Below are 16,492 nucleotides of genomic sequence, written 5' to 3' on the forward strand. Positions count from 1 at the left end.
CTGTCGTCGTAAGCAGTTGCTGTAGAGGTAGAGAGGATGTGGAACAAAAGCCGAGAAGCACTTTTAAGCATAAAAGATCATAATTACTTATTGCGTGTTTCTTTTGTTGTAGTTTTTGTTGTCTTTGTTGTCGTTGTTGCTGTTGCTGTTACTATTTGTTGTGGTTCCCTTTTCTTTTAGTTCCCCTTCTCAAGCACTTTATTCACTTATTGTGTTTTACGAACCCAAAACAATAAAGAGACTCCTGCAGATCATTCTTCATTCAGTCTTAAATGACCCTGAACAAAGATTGTGTGTGTTTTTGTTGTGTACTTGCAACATGCTCAAAGAATGTATGTAAGTGCATGTGCAACACTGTTGTTTATAATTCGAAAGTATTAAATTTCAGACAATATTGAGAATTTAGTGTTATTTTAAAAGAAACAACATGTTAAGGTTAATAAATCTGCTCCCTTCATTTTCGATTTTTTTTTTCTTGTAAATTTATTTTACAATAAAAAAAACATGCCGGGGTTTATGCTTCAACTGATTTCTTTAAGTGTCCATATGTTGAGGGTCACAAAATTTGTTGATGCATTTCGAAAATTAAATTGCTTTGCTCAGTTCCTTTTCGAAAATATAAAAAAAGGTTTCACAACAAACCGGAAAAGGCCAACATTTTTTTATTTTAAGATGGAATTTTTTACTGGAATATTTTCAATACTGGCAGAGGTTTCCTCCAAGTTACGGTTGGTTGTTAAAAAAAAAAATAATTTCAGTTTGACTACCATAACCGCAAACTAACAGTTTCAAAATAATTTGAAACTAGCAACATACCAATTTGTTTTCCATAACTAACAGCCTGGCCCACGATGTTGAAAAAAAAAATGAGTCGAAAAAATTTGTATGAAAAACACTCAGTTTATAAAATTCTATCGAATAGTTTATTAAAATATTTTAATAAATATCTACTGAAGTTAAAATGTGTTAAAATACCTACTTTTGAACTTATTTTGAATTATTGAAATTATTAAACTCGAAATTGCAATTTATTCGAGTTTTATTTCAACCAAATAAAAATGTATCATGAAAAGTAATTTTATACTATTTTTGTTACTCGAGTGATCGATTTTCGAATTTCGTCGAATTTCTAACGAGTAAAAAAGTAATTAATAATATATACTAGATGTAAATAATAATAAAATAGAGCATTTAATTATACAAAGTCTCGTAAAATCTTTTATGAAATAATTGTTGATTGAAATACTTTAGATTCCAAAGTATTCTTATAAGGCGTTTGTCTAAAATATATTAAGGGTCCTCATGTAAACGCTTAAATGCCTCACAAACTGTGCAATCTGTGCATTTTTACACTCTCGCAAATGAACTGTCAAAAAATGTATGGAAATTCGTTTGCACAACTCCGATAAGTTTGCGCGACAATTTAGACTCGCAAACTTGAATTTATTGTGCATTTGATGAATCAGCTGCTTTTGTTTGCTTTTATTAATAAGAAATAAAAATCAAATAAAATATAAAAATTTTGTGCATGTGAAAATTGTGTAACTTTGGAACAGAATGATTGTATTAAATGGCATTGTGTATGAAAACATTAACCAACAGCTAGAACATAAACAAAATCTTGCAAACTATGTACATTAGAGTGCTCCAAAAAAATAAAATTGCGAATTTTGACCGTCCCCCCCTCTAGAATTGTTCTATGTATTGTAGAAACACATTGTGTAAAATATTAGGATGATAGGATAACGTTAACTGGTGGCGCAACGACGCTGAAGTTTTGAGGTGCATTTATAAGGGGAAAATATGCAATTTTTTCAGTTTTTGTAAAAATTTTGCCATTAAATAATGACTTTTACAATTTAATTTAAAAGAATCGAAATGTGTACGTAATTGTCGTTATAATAAGATATAAAAGACAAAAATTGATGAAAAAATGTTAAAGTTATTAAAAAATCGCCAGGCCATTAACGTGTCTCAGGCCACTAGAACAAGAAATTTATGAACAAAATTAACATATTTTGAGAAATATTAAAATAAAAGCTTATTTTTACTTAAAATATATCCATATTTACTTGTATATGAGTTTTTGTCCTCGTAGGATACCGTTAACCTATTCGCAGGTATGACCAAAAAAATTAAATTTTTTTAACGGCAGTTTCAAAACTCCAATTTCAAATTTTTAAAAATTTTGTTAAACAAATTTCAGAATTTTTTGATCATCACATGGGGATTTATTAACAACATAATATGGAATAAAAATGTGAAAAAAGTATGTCAATACCTCCTATAGTTTTTCCGTACCTGCGATATAAATTTTGCGATTTTCGAGAAAAACTAATTTTTTGGCCAAATTTTGGGGAATGACCAGAATTTCCTTACTGTAATGATTTTTAAGTAAAAGCTATTCAGAATAATATAGTCCAGGCAATTTTAAATATAGTCTGAAAGTTTTACTAAAATCGGAAAACTTTAACCCTTAATCGTGAAGGTCAAAGGTCAATTTTTTCAATATTTGGAATTTCTCATGGAAAGATAGCGAAATATTATATAGTTTTGGGCCGATTTTGATGAAACTTAAGAAAAATATAAAATGAAGTCTAGTATTCACAATAACAGTACAAAAATGGAAATTAACCCTTAAGAGTACTTGGGGTCAAAATGAATGTGTTTTTCGTGATTTTAAAAGTTGAGGGTCATTTGGACCCCAAGTGCTATTAAGGGTTAATTTCCATTTTTGTACTGTTATTGTAAATACTAGACTTCATTTTATATTTTTCTTAAGTTTCATCAAAATCGGCCCAAACATATATAATATTTCGCTATCTTTCCATGAGAAATTCCAAATATTGAAAAAATTGACCTTTGACCTTCACGATTTAAGGGTTAAAGTTTTCCGATTTTAGTAAAACTTTCAGACTATATTTAAAATTACCTGGACTATATTATTCTGAATAGCTTTTACTTAAAAATCATTACAGTAATGAAATTCTGGTCATTCCCCAAAATATGGCCAACAAATTTGATTTTCTCGAAAATCACAAAATTTATATCGCAGGTACGGAAAAACTATAGGAGGTATTGACATACTTTTTTCACATTTTTATTCCCTATTATGTTGTCAATAAATCCCCATGTGATGATAAAAAAATTCTGAAATTTGTTTAACAAAATTTTTAAAAATTTTAAATTGGAGTTTTGAAACTGCCGTTAAAAAAATTTAATTTTTTTGGTCATACCTGAGAATAGGTTAACGGTATCCTACGAGGACAAAAACTCATATACAAGTAAATATGGATATATTTTAAGTAAAAATAAGCTTTTATTTTAATATTTCTCAAAATATGTTAATTTTGTTCATAAATTTCTTGTTCTAGTGGCCTGAGTCACGTTAATGGCCTGGCGATTTTTTAATAACTTTAACATTTTTTCACCAATTTTTGTCTTTTATATCTTATTATAACGACAATTACGTACACATTTCGATTCTTTTAAATTAAATTGTAAAAGTCATTATTTAATGGCAAAATTTTTACAAAAACTGAAAAAATTGCGTATTTTCCCCTTGTAAATGCACCTCAAAACTTCAGCGTCGTTGCGCCACCAGTTAACGTTATCCTATCATCCTAATATTTTACACAACGTGTTTCTACAATACATAGAACAATTCTAGAGGGGGGGACGGCCTGTACCTAGAAAGTTTTTTTCGTCCATACAATCTTGGAGCACTCTAATGTACATATATCACCGTTTGTTCCAAAGATTTAACTTTCATTCAACATTTTTAAAATTAAAATTTATAGAATTTGAAAATTTTGTTTAAGGCTTTTGTTGAATTTATTTTTATTTGACATTTATATCAAATAGAGAGAAATTTAATGTATAAACTTGTCCAAATTTGAAAAGGTGGTTTCATGAAACATGTCGTGCAAATTTGCACAATTGAACAAATGGGAAACTTAAGCGTTTAAATGAGTACCCTTATTATAAATTATATCTATGTATGTATATTGTTTATTATTAATTGGAAAATTATTATAAATCTATTACAGACAATTTAACCTTACGTAGTTGTCTTTAGTAGCCACAAGAATTTTGTTTTTAAGTTAAATTATAAAAGGTTCTGATCTTGTTGTGTTAAATCAAAGGCTGTATGTAAAAAGTTCTTTCTGATCAGATGTCCAATGTAACCAACTTCGAATAATATTTAAAAAACTATTGGTCTAATCTTTTTTTGGAAATTTTTGTTTATGTTAAAAATTTTGTTTAAATTTTAACATCAAAATTAATTTATTCGAGTATTTGATAAACCGACAATTATTGATCGAATAATTTCGAATTATAAATTGATAAATTTGATTAGCATAAAAAATATATCAGCCCAATTATGAATAAAAATTCCCCGGGAGTTTTTTCCCATTTTTCCTATTCAAATTCAATGTGAAAAAACTCCCGGGGAACAAACTCCCGCGGAATTTTTCATTCATAATTGGCCTGTATAAATTATTTTTTTTTGATTATTCGAATAATCGTTATTCGTTTAAACTTTTAATCCATTCAAAACGGTTAAAAGGTTACCTTAACACTAATTTGGATTATTTCGGTAACGGCAACATATCGTTAAAGGTATTTTGGACTATTTCGGTAACGGTAATTGATGTTATTCCGTTAACGGTATTTTAGAGGTGAGCTGAAAGTGTAACAAGCAACCTTGCTTTAAAATTAAGTTACTGAAATAATCCATATGAGTAATCCATACGGACGTTACCTTTTAAACTCAAATCAAGAATTTGTAAATTATTTGCCAAATAACGATAACGGTATTTTAGAGGAAATGCTAATTAAACCCTCTGCCATGATTGGCAAGGATATATATAAATTTGTTCATTTCGATTGTAATTTCTACATTTTTTATTTGCGACACCACAAAGTATATATAGTCGATATAGCCATGTCCGCCTGTATGTTGAAATCAACTTTCCGCATCCCCCAAATAACTTACACACAAGATTCATACATCAATATATCCACTAAAATCCCAATTCGGTTGCTATTTAAAATCGAGAAAATCGGCCCACAAATGGCTGAGATATAAAAAAACAGGTCAACCTCGTTATTATACCCTTCGCCACGGTTGCTATTTAAAATCGACAAAATCAGCCCATAAATGGCTGAGATATAAGGAAAAACCCAGGACAACCTCGATTTTTGCCCTGTTTTTGATCTATATCTGGATTACTAACTCATTAATATGACAATATGATATCTAATGATACATATTTCAAAGTCCATTGCAACGATGTATATAAACTAAGTTGGACCTAAAATGGGTCAAAATCGGGAAAATATTTTTTAAACCGAATTTTTTTTTCATCAAAAATTTTTTTTTGTTATAAATTGTTTTACCAAAAAAGTTTTTAAAAATTAAAAAAAAAAAAATTTTAAAAACTTTTTTTTAAAAAAAATTAAAAAACAATTTTGAAAAAAAAAATAATTTTGTTTAAATAATAATATTTAAAAAAAAATATTTTTAAGTATAATTTGGTGAAAGGGTATATAAGATTGGGCACAGCCGATTATAGCTATCTTACTTGTTTGTCCTATTTTTGATCTATGTATATCTGGATTACTAAGTCATTAATATAGACAATATGATAGATATTTCAAAGTCATTTGCAATGACCTATATAAGGTCAATGGGTCAAAATCAATAAAAAAATATTTTTTAACCCGATTTTTTTTTTTTCACCAACAATTTTTTTGTCGTTAATTTATTTAAAAAAAAAATTTTGAAAAAAAAAAAAAAAAAATTTGAAATCATATCATGATTGAGCTGGAATTATAATATGGTTGAACTCAATCATAATATAATTGTGCTACAACCATATTATGATCATGGAAATCATAATATGGTTGGGTACAATCATAATATGATCGTTGAACCATAATATGATTGCACATGATTATATTGTAAATACCATATACGACGGATTAAATTTTGTTTAAGTAGGATTATATTATGATATTTTATATTTTATGATGCTTCATCATTAGTAATATTACGAATCAATCATAATTTTACAATTATGGTCAACACAACCATATTTTTTGATTGATTTTTGTCGGATTTTCACTTATTAAGAGTAACCTAACAATTTTATCGGCCATTAAAAGGTTAATTTTATTTTTCTCATTTTAATTGTTTATAACATCTTGTAGGTTGTTTATTTATTTATATTTCTTTTGTATCTTGTTTATTTTTGTTGTTGTTGTTGGTTTATTTAATATTTCGCAAATCTAAGCAACTTAATTGTAGAGGCTCTTATGCCAACCAAACAATAACACAAAAAAAAACTCATTTTAAACCGGATTCCCAAAACTACGTTTTAAACTACATTAGAGTTAACTGCGAGTATAAACAAAAAACGTATTTGTTGGATTGGGGTTTCATTAACTGGTTACTCGTAACTTGTGAGTGAGTGAGTGAATGAGGAGTATTTTTTGTGTTTATTTTTTTGTTTGTATTGTACAATATCATCAATTTTACGCGTGAAATGAGGAAAGAAAAACATGAAATTAAGTATTAACAATAAAACCAAAAAACTAATATAAAAATATAAAAATATTATTTATGAAATTGAAACTGCAGACAGTTACAAACATATAAATTTAATAAACACGATTTTATGAACATGCAAACAATTAACGCAAAACCACAATGTTTTATAATAAGAGATGTAATTTTATTTATTCAAACTTTGTTGTTATTAAATTTTGAAATGTAATTGGAGATACTGTTACGAGCTGCTTTAGTGCCATAACAGTATCTAAATACTTTTTGACACTTGATGGTTATCTTAACTAGTTATTTGTATATTTTGCTTTCTTTCTTGCTTTAATTGAAAGAAACACCTTTTGTTTAGCTACCCTTTATGACAAATTTATTTAGTATCTGCTACTGCAGTTTTATTTACAAAATTAATGAAAGGCTATAATTTTCAGCTTAATTAACAAAAAATTTAAGCAATAATTTTTTTTATTTTATTTTATTTTTATGTTTATCATAACAGTTAATGCAACGAAGAAAAAAGAAAACTGTCACCTAAAGTGTTTTTTATATGAACTTTTAACAACATTATTGGAAATTTGTTCGTAGTTGCATTTTCGTCAAAGGAAATAAAACTTAAAAATAAATTTGGCTTCTTCCGCTAACCTTAAAATTATTATATTGGTTTTGTTACTGTATTACGAAACTTATTACTTTTTAAGTTTAACAAATATTTGTTTATATGTATTCTGATGTATTTCCTACAAGAATATTCCTATAACTACAGCCAAAATGATTTTTTTAACTTCTACTTATATGATTTTCGTTTTTGAAAAAATCAATGATATTAACTGCCAGAGCTGTAAATGAATTATTAATTTTTGAATTAATTCGCGAATCATTCACACACAAAAATTAATTGAATGAAATTTGAGTCAATTCAAATGAATTTGGTAAAACTGAATTGCAATTCATTTCCAATTCAAACGAATTTATCAAATGAATTGCAATTCGTTTCTAATTCAAATGAATATAATTTGATAGCTTTAAATCGCAAAATCCAATCATAGTATGACTCTGTTCGTTATGGTCACCCCAATCCAATTTTTCCTTGTATAAATTGCTACAACTCAAAACGTTTCTTATCGAATTGTAACAAGACTAGCTCTTTATCAGTTCTTTTCCCTCTAGAAGCTAGGGATTAACCAAATTATAGCAAGAATTTTAAAAGCTTTTCAACACTTAAGATCCCTTGAGCCGAAGTTTAACGATATTTGATCATTTAAGAAACAATTCTAAATCAAAAATATTTTTCGGGATTTGAAATCCTTAAAATAAAAAAAATTCGAAATAAAAATTCGGCACAAAATTTTATTTTTTAATTTATTAGTGAAAAAATTGTATGGCAAAAAAATTTGTTTTAATTTTTTTTTTTAAATTTATAAGTGAAAAAAATTATATGACAAAAAAATTTTTTTTTCGTGAAAAAAATTAGGTTCAAAAAATTTTGTTCCCGATTTTGACCCATTGTAGGTCCGACTTATGCGTCGTTGCAAAGGTCTATGAAATATCTATCATTAGATATACATATTGTCAATATTAATAACTTAGTAATCCAGATATAGATCAAAAACCGAGTGTGTCCTGATTTTTCCTTATATCTCAGCCATGCAAAATTATAAGGAGTGGTCGTAGAGCGCTGAAATTTGGCACAGAGAATTATATGGACCAAACTAAGAAAAAAATAAAATTTTATCAAAATCGACCACGCCCAACGCCCACTGCCAATACAGTCCAAATGGATTTTTTCGCATAAAATTGTTCCTATCCAAGTAAAAGTCTAGAAATTTGGTACATATATTTTCTGAAACAAAACAAGAACGTATGCCGAGTTTCAATAAAATCGGCCATGCCCACCGCCCACGAAACCCATACATAGATTAGAATTTTTTTGATATTTCGTTTATTATTCGACAAAAAATTTTAAGTTTTCATCCTGTTCCGAAAACTTCCGATAACTATTTTTTCTTTTAATCGAAACAAGACACTCCCAACTTTCATTTTATTAAAGAAACAGCTTGGGGGAAAGTGGGGCTACATTTTTTTTCTCCATGGAAAATCAAAAATAAAATAATTTTTAGAGACTTATAGATTTGGGCAACGGTTTATGATATCCCCATAATTTTTTTTTGTATTTATGGAGAAATGTTATATTTTTAAAATATGTTAAAGGTAAATGGTATTATTAGCAAAATTATACATATATAAACCACTGAATTGAGTGAAAATATAAGTAAATTTTTGCTTAACACCCTTGCATGGACTTTACTTAAATTTTTTAAAAATAAAATAAAATTTTTCTTAAAACTATAAGTGTACATCTCATCTTTAAACATTTCTCTACAAAACTGCATCATTTGATTTTTAAAATTGAGTGTTTGAAAAATTGACTTTTTGATACCAAAATCCCTCTGTGCCATGTATGGGCCGATTTTCACGATTTTAAATAGCAACCGAGCCGGGTCTATGGCGGATATATTGATGTATGAATCATGTACATATGTAAGTTATTTGGGTACAACGGAAAGTAGATTTCAATATACAGACGGAATATACTTTGTGAGGTCGCAAATGAAAATTGTAGAAATTACAAACGGAATGACAAACTTATATATACCCTTGCCACTCATTGTTAAGGGTATAAAAATTGGAGTTGAGTTTTTTTTTGGACCTTTGAACGAACCATAGGTTAGATCTAGAGTCGCAGCTGAGACTAAAATATTTTCTCTCTCCCAAAATTTTATGGCTGACACAACAACAAAATACATTGACATTGATATATGTATTTTGTTGTTGCAGACTTAGCCCCATTTTATCAATCTCTGGTTATTGTTTTTCGTAACGATATAGTATGTACTTCCAATAATTTTTGTATGAAAACTATTAATATAACATAAAAAATAACCAGAGATTGAGCAAATGGGGCTTAGGTTTTTTGTTCCTCTGTATGGCTTCTAAATTTGTATATTTTATTCTATGCCTTGAACTATTTGTTAAATAATTGTTTTGAAAACACTTTGAATTAAATACGTTATTTATATTCAAAACATTATACACAAAATTCAAATGTTTATGGTAATTTTATAACGGCTTTTCTATGTCTATTAAAATGTTTGATCAAATAACCTTGATAAAATAGAAACCTAAAATAAACCCTCAATATCCGTTATATTTTTGTACCAAAACTAGAAACTACGATCACATTAACAGCTGGTTTACCTTACAAACTATTTATAAACAAAAAAAAATTCTTTTATTTCTAAATTGTATTTAATTGCTGTTGAAATGCAATATAATAAATGGAAATTAATTTATACAATTTTCAAAACTTGAAAGAGTGACTGAATACCTTATCAAATTGTCATAATATATAAAACATTTCATTTCGTTCAATTACCAGCACATTGCAATGTAAGAACTGTAAGAATTTTCCATTATCATTTAAGTGTGTATTTGGTTTTGAGAAAATTAAAATAATCAATATTTTCCACATGCAGCACTCATCATCTTGCCAAGGGTTGTTTTCCACATTTAAAAATATAATAAAAAAAAAAATATCACGAAAATGTTCTCACACATTCATATGGGAACTGTCTGAATGGGTTTTCCCTGTTGAGCTCGCTCTTATTGTTTGCTATTTGCTGTAGTGCTCGAGTTCAACAATGACCTCCATCCCTCCCCAACATTCGTTCATTCAGTCATTCATTCATTCCACTTAACTGAGAAATACGTTACGTTTCTTTTTTTGCATTTTTGTATTTATTTTTGACAATAGAAGTCTGTGTTCATATAAGGGCTTTATGGAGAATTTTAAAGAAAATATATATTAATTGAAATGATTTTTATAACATTTCATTGATGTGTTTCTTAGCTAAACAGCATGTAACTTTTTCTAATTTTAATCGATTAGATATGTGAAAAATATGCTGGTATAATGGTGAAAGTATTATTAATGCCTGAATTCCTACAATTGTTATTTTATGTATCCTATGTTGTCTTCACAATAGGTGGTAGAAGTTTTTTTTTTAATATTTTCCAAACGTTGACATGTTACAAAAATTATTTTTTTATTTAACTAAAATATCTTGCAACGAAAAACTATAATTCCACTGGCATGAACCCTGGCATTAACCCTATTATTACATCCTACTTAACCATAATTTATTACATTTTTACACAAGTAATGTTGGCAATCAAGTCCGAAATTGCAGACTTTTGACTTCACATAACCGCAATGAAAACAAGTAAGAAAGCAATATTCGGCTGAAACGAATATTTTTAGATAAATTAAATTAATTTTTTTTTGGAAATTTTTTTTTTTATTTTGAAAAAAGATTTTTGGTGAAAAAAAAAATTGGATTAAAAAATATTTTTCTCAATTTTGACCGACTTACTATATATCTCAGCCATTTGTGGGCCGATTTTCTCGATTTTAAATAGCTCTTAGCGAACCGGGTCTATAGTGTATATATTGATGTATGAATCATGTACACGCAGAGAAAAAATATAGTTGTGCATGGTTACTGTAACCATTTCAATATTGTTAAAAGTTTTTTAACTATATTATAGTCACAGTAACCATTTACATGATTGTGGTAACCATAATATGGTTAATTTACGATTCACATGATTGTATCAACCATATATATGGTTACAGTAAACAAATATATGTTTATGACAACCATTCATATGATGAAGTACTTATCATATTATGTTGCTCTCGGCTTAAGGCTTATCATAATCTGAGAACAACATATTATGATAAAATTATTCATCATAAATATGGTTGCCACAAACATATATTTGTTTACTGTAACCATATATATGGTTGATACAATCATGTGAATCGTAAATTAACCATATTATGGTTACCACAATCATGTAAATGGTTACTTTGACTATAATATTGTTAAAAATCTTGTAACACTATTTAAATGGTTACAGTAACCATGCCCAATTATATTTTTTCTCTGCGTGTATGTACGTTATTTGGGGGCTATGGAAAGTTGATTTCAACATACAGACGGACATGGCTATATCGACTCCGTTATCTATAACGATCCAGAATATTCGTGGGGTCGCAAATGAAAATGTAGAAATTACAAACGGAATGATAATCTTTGCCACTCATGGTGAAGGGTATACAAATCCAGAAGTGTGATATCACTTTATCAAGGAATGAAAAACAGACTTGTTCATCCAATTTCTCCAAAAACAAGTCGATGTAAAAATATTCATTCTTTTTAATACAAAATTTGATTTATAAACCTTTAATAAATTTAAAATTTGTTATTGTTATTATATGTTACCTTTAGTTATTTTCAAATATCCGATAAAAGTATGGAGTACTAGCTGACCAGGCGCGCTTCGCCACCCCAATGTGAATAAATAAATAGTACTATTAAGTCTCCCTTTGTCAATTAATAATAATTCAGGATAACATCTCTAGATTCATGTTATTGTTTCATTGTAATGTGGATTCTAGCTCATTCGAAACTAATAGTTTTTGTTACCTCAATATCATTAAGCCATCTATCCTTGATTCTTTCTTTACTCAGAAGCATATCAGCCAACTATTAGGTATATAAATAAATATATAAATAATTTAAGATAATAAAAAAGTACCATTAGAAGAAAAAGTACTAATTTTCCACACTTGAACCCCCACCAAGTTTGAAATTAAAGTAATTTTCTCATTCTATGTTCAATATTATAGAAAATTCAAAAGTATAATTTTGAAGAATGAAAAAGTTCTCCTTAGTTTGGTTTAGTTCTCCTTTTTTGGTATTATAATACCATTGAGCAACATATTCTTGATTATTTCCTTACTGAGAGCATATTAGCCTAATTTAATTAATAATTAATTAATGTATATAAGCTAATTTAATATATTAAACAAGTAAGAAAGTATGGTCGGTCAAGCCCGACCATATAATACCCTACAATAAGTAAAAGAGCAAAAACATTTTTCTTTTAAAATTTCAATAATTTTCAGATTTCAAAAATATTAAAGTTAACTATGTTGAATATGGAGCTATGACTAATTGTAGACCGATCGTAACAAAATTTGGTGATATGAATTTTGTATATATAAAACTTATTTGGAGCGGAATTTGTGGAGATACATAAATAAATTAAACAATTATGACCGATAAAGTCCAATTTTGGAAGAACATTTGTATGGAGGCTAGGAGAAATAATGGACCGATTTCAGTCAGTTTCAATAGGAATGGTCCATGGGCTGAAAAAATTATATGTACCAAATTTTATCGAAATATCTTCAAAATTGCGAACTGTACTCTGCGCACAAGGTTTACATGGACAGCCAGCCAGACGGACGGACACCGTTTAATCGACTCAGAAAGTGATTCTAGGTCGATCGGTATACTTTAAGGTGGGTATTAGACTAATATTTTTGGACGTTACAAACATCTGCACAAACGCATTATACCCTCCCCACTATGGTGGTATAGGGTATAAAAAGTACAATTAAAAGAAAAAGTACAAATTTTCCTTTATCCTCTTGAACACCCGTCAAGTTTGAATTTTAAATTTGTATAGCATTTCCTATAAGTATTATCAACTGACACTTATTATTTAATAAAAAACCGAAAAAAACCGAAACCGCGGTTTTTAAATTCTTCGGTTTATTGGAAACTCTAATGATAAGACTCTCGGAGATCGGGACAATGAAAAAAAAACATGAAGAATACGCTTGATCAAGATCTTGTGTCAATCTCTGAATGGGGTTAAGCGAAAGAATTGAAGCTTTAAAGTACCTCAGATTTGTAATACAGTGAAATACTTCAATCCATCTGATACCCCACTATATTTGACCGAAAATAAAATACAAATTTCATGTATGGGCCGATACTTTTTGAAATGATGAGCCAAAGACTTTTTGACACGTTTTGGACTTTAGAAAGGGTGTATTCCTTATCATTTCCCACAATTTTAATCTCCTAATCTATTGTTATTAAAGAAGTCATCAAAATGTTAAAAGTTCATCGTGACTGAATGACTGGTAATTCTAAAAATATTAACTCGTTCAAATACAAAAAGTACTTTGGTACTTAATTATTAACATTCTTATCTAATCTTAATGTGGAAACAATATACATATTGTAAAAAATAAGAATTGTAATTTAATATAATTTACACAATTTTGAATAGATAATGCTACTTAATACTGGTCATAGTAGAACCAACAACAGTAATATTTATGAAGTAAAAAAAAAAAAAAAACATTGACGTAAATATATAAATATATTTTTTTGAGATACAAGTAAATACAACAATATTTATTAAATAAACACTAAAGTACAATACAAAAATACATATAATGATTAACTATAATATTGTGCAAAAAAAAGTGAAATTTTCTAAATAAAATAGAAAGAAAATATGGCGACATTTCTAAAATTTCGAAAATCCTATTGGGGTTTCAACACACAATTCATGATTGTTTTCGTATTGTAAATGTATACATACATACGTAGAAATGTGGATAGCGAATCAGAAATGTTTAAATATAAATAAATAAATTTCAATACATTTGTTGCTTTTTAATATTAATTAAATGATTTAAATTTGTGATAACCCTGACCCTAGTTTGAGTACTATTCTTATACATATTTCTCAAACAAACAGAAACAGATTGATTTTTTTTTTGTTTTTTATTTTTCTTTTCTACCCATAATATTTTATTTTCTTTTAAGACGACTTTTAAACTACAGCAACAAAAGCTAAATATAAATAAAAGTCGATTTCAAGTCAACAAATGAAACCAGAATATACTCGTATACCTCGTACTCGTATAGAAATGAAACCCCAAAAAAGATAAAGAAGCAAAACAAAATATAAGCAACAACAATAAAAGCTGTAGTTCCAGTTTGCTTGTGATTAATAATTATAAGCGTTTAAATCAGCACTCGTGGTATCATTGTGGCTGTGTTTGTACGAGGAGTTCCAGTACAAAAAAAAGTTGAAAATCGACTTTAAAATATTAAACATTCAAACCAGTCAGTCAGTGTTTTTTTTTCTGTTATAGTTAATTGTGACGACTGGTAAACACCTTTCAGCACCTTTCGTGCTGACGTACCTGATGATTTATTCATAAAAAAACGTGTGAAAATTACTGACTGGGAATTTTGATTCTTAAACAGTTAAAGCTTAAGAGTCTCCATATAACTTATGGGTTCTCCAAATTTGTCTAAACACGATTTTACTAATAATCCTACTTTTCCAAACAATTTCATATAGAAAATCAGTTCAGACAGTCCGGATCATGAAAAAGATCTCTAACACGTTCTTGTACAGTCGGGCATTCACAAAGAAGGTGTTGATTGTTCCTCCTCCTAGTCTAAACAACTACAACAATAGCTATAACGTGGGTAACTCATATGTTCCGACATGTGTCAAATCATACAATGCCCAGCCTAATCGAATTCCTAACAAGCGACAAACGATTCCTGATCCTATCCCTTGTCAGAGTGGGCCAGAGCATTGTGGATATTCTACAAGTGCAGATATTTGACCAGCTGAGTTCCGTCTCTCTCAACGCCCATTCTTCTATCAAATTCTATACGGTCACCAAGGAAATGTCAAAATCCATTTGAGCAAGTGTTACGTGCAGGTCATGAGGGCATCCGGGGATGCCCATATTAACTCGACGGGATGTTGTCTTGGTTGTGCCAGTGAAAAGACATTTCGATCTTCAGTCGAATTTTCGAGATTCAGTTCAGTAAAGCTGCCATATATCTCTGCATGGAAACCCGTGCAGGTATTGGGCAATCGAAGAGATATCAAAGGGTCCAGTTCACCGTTTCTGTCTTTTAACCATCAGTGTAGATTGATATCACATCGTCCGGAAGGACAGCATTCGCAGTCCAATCCGTGTAGTGACCAATACGGTCATGATTCAGTCCGCCTGACTCTTTGAGTCGTAGAGCAGACTTAGCAGAAATACATTTGATATATATGTATGTATATCAAGGGGGGATATATTTAGCATCGTCTCTAGACTACCCTGAGGGGTGGAATTCATAGAACCAGTAATTGCAAGACCGGCTGGCTAGTCTTTGTAGTTACCTTGTTTAGAATAGAATGATGAGTTTTAATGTCCACCGCTCTCCTCCAAACAAAAGGTCCATGGGTGAAAATAGGTCTTATGAGTTTAAGACCCCATCTCTTTCCAGAAGGTTTCCTTACAGTTATAGAAAGCCTTCCTCTTTCTACTCTCAGCATTACATTTCCACGAGAGCTTAGAGTCCAGAATTACGCCAAGATATTTGGCTTCACTCGAAATCTTCAGAAAACTACCATCTAGTCGTGTAGGTCTGGAGTTCTGGAATTTTATATAAATGGCTAAGATATATGCAAAGAACCATGATGTATATGGGGGATTTTATGTCAACTTTTGAAATCGATGTCGTCCGATAGGAACATTTTTTATTTTTTAAAATTTTTTTTTTCGAAAATGTAAGAAATAGCTATCTATACTATTTGCGACACATTTTGCTAAGAACAATAGGAAATAAGTTACATCGGAAGACATCAATTTCAAAAGTTGGTTCACTTGACATGAAATCCCCCATATACATAACATCATCTAAATTCGCGGCGAAATCCGGGAAAAATACTTTTTAAACCGAATTTTTGTTCACATAATTTTTTTTTCACTATACATTTTTTATTAACCTTTTATAATATTTAACTTAAAGCTGGCTCGGATCCAGAGGGGGTGAAATAGGAATTTCCCCCCTCCCACAAAACCGAAAAGTTTTCATATAAAAAAGAAAAATGTAGAACAAATTTTGATTTTTCCCCCTCCAAATGGTTGATCTTGATCCGCGCCTGACTTAAAGTATACACGTTCAATATACATAT

This window comes from Calliphora vicina, chromosome 1, assembly GCF_958450345.1.
Source record: "Calliphora vicina chromosome 1, idCalVici1.1, whole genome shotgun sequence".
NCBI lineage: Eukaryota > Metazoa > Arthropoda > Insecta > Diptera > Calliphoridae > Calliphora > Calliphora vicina.